Below are 12,279 nucleotides of genomic sequence, written 5' to 3'. Positions count from 1 at the left end.
GTGAACATGCAGACTGATGCTAGTACAGAAGGTTGCCCTCTGAAAACTGACAACAGCTGTATGTAGGAGGGGCACTGCCAAAGACAACTTCTGCTCAACTCATTCAACTTAGGGAGGTCAAGCTGATGTAGGCTTGGAGCCTTCCTCCCATTGTTTGAGTCTCTTTGGTGAGAGTAGGTACTCTACAGGTTATGGAAAGATAGCTAGACACTAACCCAACCACAAAACTTTCCACCTCCAATTATTCCTGCCTGCAAGATGTGTTGAGGCATTGTGGTACAGATCATGTGTTAATAACCAACCAATGCTGGACTTAACTTGAGGTCAACATCATGAGAGGGTGTCACGTCTGCTCTCAACCAGCAAGAACGACACGACCACCAGTCCTTCTAACAGCAGTTTATTCAGTCCTGTTTCTTCTTGTTTATATCTCCCCCTGAGCCCTGGGCCTCTCACTCTTAAATACTCTCAGTTCTCATCCACACACAGCAGGCCACATCACCTCACCAGGTACGCAGTTTCAGCTAATCAGGGCAGCAGGGGCATATCTCCACCAAATGGATTCGCCAGTATCCTGGTACACCTGTGCAGCTCTCAAGATGTTTGTGGTTTATATGAGGAAGCCAGGTGCAAGTTATACGACTTAGCTGCAGTCCCTGGCGCCTTTGGGACTGCTGCCACACCCGCTCCCCACAAGAGGGGACCCATGTCCTACACTGCTTACATGGCCAGAAGCCAGAGATTGGATATCACTGAGACCTAGGATAGGACCAAACATGACCGGCAAAAACAATGAAATTATTCCTAGTGGTATTCTGTTATACCCATAGATTGATCCTTTGCCCAGTCATCATCAGAGAAGCTTCCTCCAGCTGCAGATGGGAGTAGGTGCAGAGACATAAAAACATAAAACATAGGGTTTCTCCACTGGAAGATGGGGGGACCCTAAATAACAGTGGCAGGGGATATTGTAGGAGTCAGAAGGGAAGACACCAGGAGATCATGGCCTACCAAACTAACTAAGGTTCATATGGGCTCATGGAGACTGACATGGCAAGCACTGGGCCTCTGAGTATATGTTATGGCTATTAGATTGGTGGGACTAATAACAGTGAAACCAGGTTTATCTCAGACTCTTGCCTTCTCTTAAGACTATTTTCCTTTTAATGGGTTGCTTTGTCCAGCCTCCACATAAAGTGTTAGTCTTGCTTGTCTTAGTGTATCCTGTTTTTCCTCTTTGGCTATTATTTCTTGGAGGTCTACACTTCTCTGAAAAGGAAGCAAAGGGAGAGTGGAACTCAGAGAGAGAGAGGAAATAAGTGTGGGGAACTAGGAGGAATGGAAGAAAAGGAAAATGCCATTTGGGATCTATTGCATGAGAGAAGAATCTATTTTCAATAAAAAAAATATGTTGAGTTGTTAAAAGACCCTAAAAATGAAAGAAAAAGAAAAAACTATAAAGAGAATTCTCAATAGTCTAAAGTGCTGAGTAACTGAGCAATACATCATAAAGCTTCTCTGATTTGGAAAAAAGCACAAACAAGGAGTTTTAAATTGGCACCAATAAAGCCTGTTCCAGACCCACAGTAAGATGGCATTTTAAAAATGCAAAATAATAAAACTGATTCATAAATATGTTCATGGTTTAAAGTTTTTTTAAATGTTCAACATCTTTAGCAACCAGAGAAATAAAAATTAAAACCACACTGAAGTTTCATCTTATCCTAGTCATAATGCTAAGATCAATAAAAACACATGGTACTGGTACTGGTGTGGATATTGAGAGAAGGGACTACTAATTTACTACTTATGAGAATGCATACTGATATAACCATTATGGAAATCAATGTGGAGATTCTTCAAAAATATGGAAATCGATCAGTTGTATCAAAATATACAGTTCTATCACCTGTGAGGCTATATGCAAATGATTCTATATCTTACTAAATAGACACCTGCTTTTCCACATTCATTGTTTCTTTATTCATAATAGTCAGAAAATTAAAAGAGACTAGATGTCCATCAACTGATGAAAGGATATTTAAACATGAAACATTAACCCAGTAGAATATTAACAATTAAGAAAACTGAAGTTATACAATTCTCAGGTAAACTGATGGAGCTGGAAACATTTATTTTGAGTGCAGTTACTCAGTCAAGAAAGCCAAATATCACATATTTTCTCTCATCTGGATCTTAACTTGAATCTTCAGACATGTGTGATATTTTTGAAATACCCATAAAGGTCTGGAAATTACTAAAGAGACAGAATACACTGGTACAAAGGATTTAGAGTTTAATGATGAAAGGGTGCCAAATACCATGCAGAGGAAAAACAAAAGACTTTAGAACTCACAGAATGCAGCCAACCAATTCCCACAGCCAGGATGGGTGCACTTCAGTGTGGCAGGACTCAGAGATCCACATCTACTGAGAACTTCATGCTGTTATGGAGTTCTGCTCTGCTTCCTGTCCTCGCATCCTCCTTGATCTAAGAATTTTATGAAAGCCCTGGGGGAGGGGCCTTCCAGACCCTTACTGGGCAGTATATCTGATACTCAATAATAACTGTGCTTGATCTCTTTCAGGCATTGCTGCTGGAACAGATTAATGTCTCAATCACCACCATAGAGAACTTAGGGATGTAGATTCCAGCAATGACAAGCACCCTTAGAAAACATCTGGAAAACATAAAATTATTAGTGAAGCTCAATTGAGATGTTTTTGCTATTGACTCTGATGTAGAAAATCTTAGGGAACAAATTGAAATTCAGAAAATGCATACTCTTTTTTAGTTAAGCTAGGGGCCTTCATGGTCAGGGAACAAAAACAATGGAAGCACTGGCTGACATGACTCTCATTGAGGCTGGACTGATTTCTTATATCCATTTTATCGATTTCTGCCCTCAGCTTTCTGGTGTGATTTATTAAGAACTGCTGATGATGGTTGACTGAGCACAGGAACCCTTTAGGAGAAGGACTGAAAGAGCTGAAGGGGCCTTATCTGGAATCAATGGAAGGGTAGGACCTTGGTGAAGGCTTGATGCCCCAGTATAGAGGAATGCTAGGGAAGTGAGGCTTGAGTGGATTGGGTGGGTAGGGGAGCACCCTCATAGAATCAAGGGGTGGGGGATGGGATAGGGGTTTCTGTCAGGGGGGCAGGGGATGGAGAAAGGGGATAACATTTTAAATGTAAATAAAGAAAATGTCCAATTTTAAAAAAAACTGTAAAAAAAGAATTGCAGATGAGTAGACGTGCATTCTGAAGATTTAAGATAGATATGACTGATCTTTATATAAAAGTTTAGATTTGTGATTCTTCTAAGATTCTTATAATATTATTTTTAAAGATAACTAGTAAAATAATTTCTCCTTTCTTTGTAACTACAAATTGCTGTCTGTCAGTAAGAGAACATGGCTGAAAAACTTACCTTGCTTGCTTACACTTTGATAATCTTTAACAAATTGCTTAGGTACAAATGTATGTGGTTTCTTGGGAATCATTTGCTTTACCTGTACTTTGTAATGTTATTTCTTGCAAAGATATTGGGGAGCACACTTATTTTCATAAACATTCACTAGAAGAAACGAAAACATTATTACATTGTAATCATTTACTGCTGGGATATATAAGCTATGGAGGAAAAAATAAAGTGTGGGGATTAGAACATGTATGTATATGTGTAAAGTTGGTGTGAGGAAGTGTTGGAACTTTGTTCAATCCATCAAATCTGTATGCATGTATAAGTAAGTGTAAAGCTTATCTGGGTTTGTGTTGGAGCTTGCTCCATGCATCAGTTGTGTGTATTTATGTTTGAAACCTGCTTGCTGGAGCTTTTTTCTAACCATTCAATGTACAAATATATATATATATATATATATGTTTGTACATTTTCATGCATGTAATTATGCATGTATGTATGTAGCCTTATGTATCAGGTTATTGGAGTTTGCTTTTTGCTTCATTTACTCTCTGTGTATCTAAATGTTTGTGTGTGTGTTCTGTGTGTGTGTTCTCTCTGTGTGTGTGTGTGTGTGCATGTATGTGTGTGTGTGTGAGAGAGACAGAGACAGAAAGACAGAGAGAGAGAGAGAGTGATATTTTTCTTTTCCTTTTCTTTCTCGCTGATCGCAAGAAAAAAGAGCTCAGAGTTTTTCTCTGGCCATAGGGATAGCCAGCCTCAGTGAATCAAGCTTTGTTCCTTCAGAGGATCATCTCCTAAGTTATTTCTCTAATGACTGGCTGCCATTGGCAGCAGCCCTCGTAAGTATCTAAATCAACCCCATCAGTGGCTCTAAATTACTGATTTCCAACTGCTGCCTGCCTCTGTTTACCCACAACACCAAAGCTCCTTCTCATCAGAACAGAAAGGATTAAACTGGGGTGGTATAGTGATTGATAGGGTAGAGGGAGAAGTAGAGGAAAATAAATAAGATCAAAGACCTTTGCAAATATATAGATACTCACTACTTTAGAAGCTTCTTAAAATAAAAAAATTATATATACACATATAAAGGAATGTTTTATACATTGTTTGTGTGAATGTTTGATTGATATACACCAGGGATATAAACCTAAAAATGGGTTACTACCTTCTCTCCAAAAATAAAACACAGGTATCAATAACATTTAGTGAAGTAAGTAATAAGACAGCAAGACAGACTCCAGTTTCTACCTCTACATAATGCAGAGATTGAACAAATTATGTAACTTCTGATTTTAATACTTTCAATTTGAAATGTTGATAGCTATTCCTGATTTGCTTAACCAAATATTTAAACAATGAGTATCAAAGGTAGTGTACACTCAATATCAACAGTAACACTGCTAAAGCTAGTAACACAGCAGAGCATTATAATACTAGCTAAAAAGCAAAATACTAGCTAAAAAGCAAAATCTATAGTTTGTTTCTACAATGCTTCATTTCCAACAAAGCATTTTCTTTTATGTTATTTTCTTACTTTCTTGCTTCAAACACATACCCTCTTATTTCTACATCTCTTCCAACAAGATTTGAGGGTTTACAATATTCAAAAACTGCCATGGTCTGAGTACACACAAATGCACATTCACACATGTGCATGTATGAATATATGTGTACACACACACACACACACACACACAGACACACACAGACACACACACTCCAAGATATTTTCTTGCTTCTAGGAAAATCAAGGTAAATACTAGTACCTTAACCAAACAAACTTCATATATAGATATTGTTTTGCATATTTAGTGAATGTGTGTTCACATATGTGTCTGCCTAGTTATGAATGTAGAGATTACATGACTGTTAACAGGAGATGCTCAATACCCTTTATTACTCTCCAGAGTTTAATGGTAAGATCCTGTTGCTGAAAAAAATCACATGAATAAAAGAACGTAGAGAACTCAAACTGGTGCTCACCTTGAAGAATATTTCCTACTACCTAGTTTTAATTGTACTAGATGGTGCTGTGTACTGTAGCAAAGGGAAAAAGTAGTCAGTTTCTTTAACCTATGAAATTTGAGATATAATAATGACGAAACTGAAAAGATGTATTCTGTGTGCAATAGTGGCATAAAGATTGTGGGAATAACCAACCACTTTATGATTGGATCTAAAATCTAATAAAGGAGCTAGAACCCATTCCTATAAAACTTCTGAGAAACTCTGGCTAGATATGTCATATTTTACAATGAAAAAAACTGATATTATTGTGTTGCTAAATGGGCATGGTGTTAAAATTAAAGCTAATGAGTTTTTTCTACACCCATATATCTCTGCATCTCTTAGCTCTCACAAGAAAAGCTTTCTCTTGTTATAGGTCCTAATTAACACAGAAACTCTCAATTGGTCAACTGGTCAACTGCAGAAAATAAGAGCCTTCTTAGCCATAAATGAGATGTACATATCACAAATTTCCACCAGGGCTCAGAGATTTTTGCAAAAACAAGGGGTCAGAAAGATAGTGAGAAGCAGACATAGCAAATAACTTCATGGAACTGGTGTTTCAGGATACAGTGGGACTGTATTATGCATGAACTCACAACTGTGATAGTATTCAGAAGACATTCTCAAGCAAAAGACAGAAAAAAGTCCAAGCATGCACGGGATGGTGGGCCCAAAGTCTTATAATTAGTTGAGTGGATATTGAACTTTAATGGTTGCTGAGATATAGAGTCAGTTTTCTTTGATGATGTGAATGTTGATGGTAGGTCATATACAATTCAGGACAAGCTCTATTCCCAAAAAATAGCTGGACAACACAAACTGCATTCAGCATATAAAAAAAGGAAGTAGAGGATTAGGTTTGAGGTTTATGGAGGTAAAGATATCTGTGAAAAGTTTAAAGGGAGGTAAATATTACCAAATTATATTGAATGACATTCTCAACATGTTAATAAAACATTATTTCAAAAGTTTTTTTTAATTTTATTTATAAAAGTGTTAGCTTCTTATTGTATATGTGTACCACTTGCAGGCCTTGTGCCTACAAAGGCCAGAAGTGGATATCAGATGGCCTTGAGCTGGGGTTACAAATACTAGATACTAGAAAGTCAACCCGTATCCACTACAAAAGTAGCTATTGTTCTCAAACACCCAAGTTCATCCTTTGAAAATCAACTTATTTACTAACTGGTACCTAAAAGTATAGTCTTAATGGAAGACAGCATTAATATATATATTCAAAATAAAAATTTTGAAAAAAAATTGGTGAAAAGAAACAATTTTATAGAAATACATATTATATATGTATGTATATAACACACAAATATACATGCATTATATTTCTTTATCCTTCCATTAGAGGTTGTGGAACATATCCATTTATTGGCTATTATGAATGGTCTTGAAATGAAAATTTAGTTCAGATGATTCTTTGGCATAATAACTTGTTAGACCAGATGCTTATTCTATCTATAATTTTGATAATCTTACATAATGCTTCCAACAGTGGATATACTAATTCATATTTCTATAAGCTAGGGTGCCTTTGCTGCATATCTTTAACAGGTATCCTTTGTCCTTTTTGTCAATAGCCATTCCTACAAGAGTAACATGTTGTCTCACTGAAATTTTAAATTTAAACCTCTCAAAGATTGGAGATGTTGATAATTCTTCATATATTTGGGGATATTTTTTTACATCTTCTATGGAGAAATATCCACTGAGTTATAGTGCTCATTTTGTATTAAGGATTTTTCCTTGATAATGTGTTTTGATGCTTCCCCTTTTTCTGGAAATCATCCTTTCATTGGATGTATAGTTTGTAAATATTTTCACTTATTATATCTATAGTCTTTTAATCAATTTATATAATATATAATCATAATCTCCAGAATACAATAAAAAGTAATAACTATTCCCAGAAGCATAGAATTATGTTCCATAGAAAAAATATTAAATAGTAATAGACTTGAATTAGGTAAAGTATTGCTTAAATTCTTCTAATTTTCCTCCTGTTAAAAATAATTTTTAAACATATGTACCAAGTTCAATAAAATTAAAGAGCAGACAGAGATGACCCAGTGAGTAATAGTGGTTGTCATCAAGTTGGACAAATGGGAGTTCAAACTCTGCAACCTCAATGTGAAAGGATACACACAGAGGCACCACACATACATGCATACATGCTCACACACACATGTACATGCATGCAAACACACATGCACCATGACAGTTGTGTGCTGACATGAATATGGTTGAAAGTAATTGAATGTAATAACTTTTTTGTGTGTGTGTGTTTTTTTTTATTTCTTTTTTTTTTATTACATCTTTTCCTCAATTACATTTCCAATGCTATCCCAAAAGTCCCCCATACCTTCCCCCCCACTTCCCTACACACCCATTCCCATTTTTTTGGCCCTGGCGTTCCCCTGTACTGGGGCATATAAAGTTTGCAAGTCCAATGGGCCTCTCGTTCCAGTGATGGCCGACTAGGCCATCTTTTGATACATATGCAGCTAGAGTCAAGAGCTCCGGGGTACTGGTTAGTTCATCATGTTGTTCCACCCATAGGATTGCAGATCCCTTCAGCTCCTTCGGTACTTTCTCCAGCTCCTCCATTGGGGGCCCTGTGATCCATTCACTAGCTGACTGTGAGCATCCACTTCTGTGTTTGCCAGGCCTCCGCATAGTCTCATAAGAGACAGCTATATCTGGGTCCTTTCAGCAAAATCTTGCTAGTGAATGCAATGGTGTCAGCGTTTGGAAGCTGATCATGGGATGGATCTCTGGATATGGCAGTCTCTAGATGGTCCATCCTTTCGTCACAGCTCCAAACTTTGTCTGTGTAACTCCTTCCATGGGTTTTCTGTTCCCAATTCTAAGGAGGGGCATAGTGTCCACACTTGGGAGTTCAAACTCTGCAACCTCAATGTGAAAGGACACACACAGAGGCACCACACATACATGCATACATGCTCACACACACATGGTACATGCACCATGACAGTTGTGTGCTGACATGAATATGGTTGAAAGTAACTGAATGTAATAACTTTTAATGCAATAAAAAATAAGCAAAGATATAACAGCATGAATGATGGAAAACAAAGAGAAATCACTGAAAAAGAGCAAGAGAAAACAACTCATTCCATGCAAACCTCAATGAGATGAATAGTCAACAACTTTGGAACATGGAATAGAACTAAGATTTTCACATATAGTAGCCAAGTGCCTTAAAGATGAGCTACATACTCATTATAAATATGACTTTAAAACCATGGAAGCCAGAAGGCAATGAACTTACATATTCAAAGTATTAAGAGGAAAAACATTTTTTCATTAGAAAATACATACAGATAAACTCTCTCTCTCTCTCTCTCTCTCTCTCTCTCTCTCTCTCTCTCTCTTTCTCTCTTTTATAGATAAACTCTCTCTTAAAGGGTGACACACTTCAAACATAGAAGAATTGAGCAGGAATTAACCTGCAAACTACCACTATGAAGTATAGGTTTCATAATGTTAGAAGGTTCTATTCAAACTGCCAAGATAGAAAAGCAATTAATAGTCAGCCATAGAACCTACTAATCACAACAATGATCATCATGGAAAAATATACCACAAGGTGATGTAGTGGCACTCTTACCTTGAAGTTAATCAACAACTTTCTAATTGGATTTGGGGCCTACTAAATAGAAGAGAATTCATGCCTGTTATTGTAAACCTTACCAACTACTCATGGCTGGATAGGTAGTAGGGTCTAGAAAAGAGCCTATAACCATCATTGTCCTAAACCAATACAATTTCAAACTGTATTCTAAATACCCTTGTATCCACCAATAAGTGTAGTTCTCACTTCTTTACATAAAAGCTTCATTTTGTAGCAAACAAAACAACCACAGAGATCCACAATTGGTCAAGATTCAGAGATAAATGACTGTTTTTTACTTGGTCCCAAATGATACCTTGATAATACAAGCCCTACACATAAGGCTCAAGGAACCTCACAAAAAGTCATAAGAAATATTATAAAAACTAGAATACAGGGATATACTGCAAGATACAATATTTTCGTCTTGTTAGCGAAGCTCTATGCATTAAAACTGAACAGTGGTGTTCTAAACAAGAACTGCATAAGAAACCACAAGCTGACATTCCAATTTGGATGGGAGAAATTTTACAAGGTGCCACACTTAGATGTAAAACTGTTTATAACTGCTGTAAGGTGGAAGCACTCTTTTTCCAAAGACAAGCACTAAGACCAAACAGCCCTTAACACAGATATACAAGAGCACCATCAAATGGATTCAGTAGATGGACATGGGGGGAATTGTAGGGGAGAGAGGAATAAAAATATAAATGAAGTTCTCAGGTATTAAATAATCAAAAATATACTAAAAAGAACAAAGATCTTTAAGTCACCTACAAGACCTGTTAGTATCCAGATGGGTATATATCCTGACTTAGCCAGTTACAGCCAGTGTTAGATATCTGTCCTGCAGCATTGCATTGCTAAAGTTGCAAGATTCATGAAAACCTGTGGTGAAAGGATAAATAAAATATATATTTTCTTTTACTCTTCAAATGATCCCAGTTTTTATGCTGGTAGCTCTATTATTGCAGATACATTGTTTGATCACTTTGATGGTAAATAGAACTTTCCCCACTTAATTCACCTACACAGTCAACTTTATGAACAGAGGAACAAAAAATAAGTGATTAGAAATGCACACATGCATACAAGCACAAGTGTGTGCTTGCATGTGCGCATGCACTCATGTGTACACACACACACACATACACAAACACAGACACACAAATATTTGGAGGTTTAGGATTAAAAGGAGGTAGGAAAAAAGTAGAAAAGAGAAGAGAAGCAAGTAAATATGTTCAAACTACATAATATACTTAAAAGAAATTGCCTTTGTGAATGTCAGCACTATTTACATTGAATATTTACCAATAAAATGAAAAAAGTAAAAGGAGCTCTATTAAATATCTATATCTAGCTATCTATTTATCTATCTATAATGCCTATTACACTGTGAAAACATAAAATACAAATTAATAATTATAAAAATTATTCATTCTTTGATTAATGTATTTCAGCAACTTTAACTGTGTTTGTTCTTTGCACAATTTTAAACATGTATAACTATAGTATATTTTACCTAACTCTAATATTTCTCCCATTCCTATTAACCCCTTCATCTGCCAAGTCCATTTACCAGATTCATGGATTTTTATGATAGTGATAGTGCGATTTTGTTGTTTCTGTTTTCAGTTTTGTTTGAGGTGTACTGAGTTTAACCAGAATCATCTCTGTGACTACAGATTTGGAACTATGTATTGGAGCATCAGCAGGTACAAAACTAAAGATAATGACTGTTTCTCTCCAAGAATACCGCAGTAGCTAATAACTCAGTAGGGAAAGATAAAGCTTGGTAATCAGTCCTTATTCCATAACTGACTTTGGATAGACTCAGTATCCTATAGGCTCATTACAGGCAAATACAGTTGCTGTGATGTCATGATGGAATCAGCTATACCATGCACAGAATACAGTGTTTCACTGTTTTTTCAATCTTCTAGCTTTGTGTTCTTACTCTTTTATACTGATCCCTAAACCTTAGAGGAGAGGGTTCAAAATGTCCTGTTAAGGGATATACTGCCAACATATTTATTCTCAGAACCTTGACTAGATATGTGTTTCTGAACTCACCCCTATTCATTGCACAGTGTTTACTTAGCTTACAAAATACTAAGTATCTATATGAGTTTTTCATATGCCTTTTGCTTTGACTTACACTTATCTCTCATCATCTTCTCCATCCCCACTGAAACTTTCTTACCCATACATTCCTGCTCTTTGTTTTCATATCACCTATGCTCTCCTAGACTCCCTCTCTTAAGTTATGATTCCATTCCAATGGTCCTTTTTCAGTTTCCTTATTTCTATAAATATTGCACACTAAATATACAAGTTTAAAGATTTTTATCTAGGATCTATATATGACAAAATATGCCATGAGTTACCTTGGCTAGTATATTTTTCTTGTTCTATCCACTTACATGAAAATTTCATAATTTAATTTTTCTTTACACATGAATAAAATTCTACTGTCCTTATGGGCAAAAAATTCGTCATCCATTTATCAGTAAATAAGCACCTAGACTGACTCCATTTTCGATCTATTGTGAATAGAGTGAAAATAAATGCGACTAAGTAAGTAAATCCTTACTTGCCGGAAGCCTCCAGGCCTGGAAAGAGTAGTGGCAGGGGCACAGAGTAGGACTCTGGTTATGGCTTTAAAGTCTGAGGGCCCCTGGACATTCTAGCTCTCTAAAGTGTACTAAATGCTGATGATAAGTTCTAAAAATCCTAAAAACTTATTTACTCTTCCCAGGGTAAAAAGCTGCTGACTTAGGGAATTGACACCTGTAGCCTAACAGTGGGTGGGTGTGGGGGAGGTAGTGGGGAGGGGATTAAATAAAGTGACCTTTCTTCTATATTAGGAGGAATTTTGTGGACCTAACTTTCAGCCTGTTAGGTGGAGTCACAGGAAGAAAAGGGGTCCTGTGAAGGCTAGATGCCCCAGTGTAGGGAAATTGCAGGACAGGGAAGCAGGAGTGAGTGGGTGGGGGAACACCCTCATAGAAGCAGGGGGAAGGGAGATGGAATAGGGGGTTTCTGGGAGGGGATGGGGGGAACATGAACTGGGATAACATTTGAAATGTAAATAAATATCCAATTAAAAAAAAAGAAAAGAAAAAGGGACACTTTGAAAAGTGATTATAGTGCTAATCACTAAGTTGTAAAAATTTTCCTATTAAAACTATCTAAGAG

Source organism: Mus caroli, unplaced genomic scaffold (genome assembly GCF_978045245.1).
Source record: "Mus caroli unplaced genomic scaffold, Mus_caroli_1 scaffold_5, whole genome shotgun sequence".
NCBI lineage: Eukaryota > Metazoa > Chordata > Mammalia > Rodentia > Muridae > Mus > Mus caroli.
Note: the sequence above shows the minus strand (reverse complement) of the source record.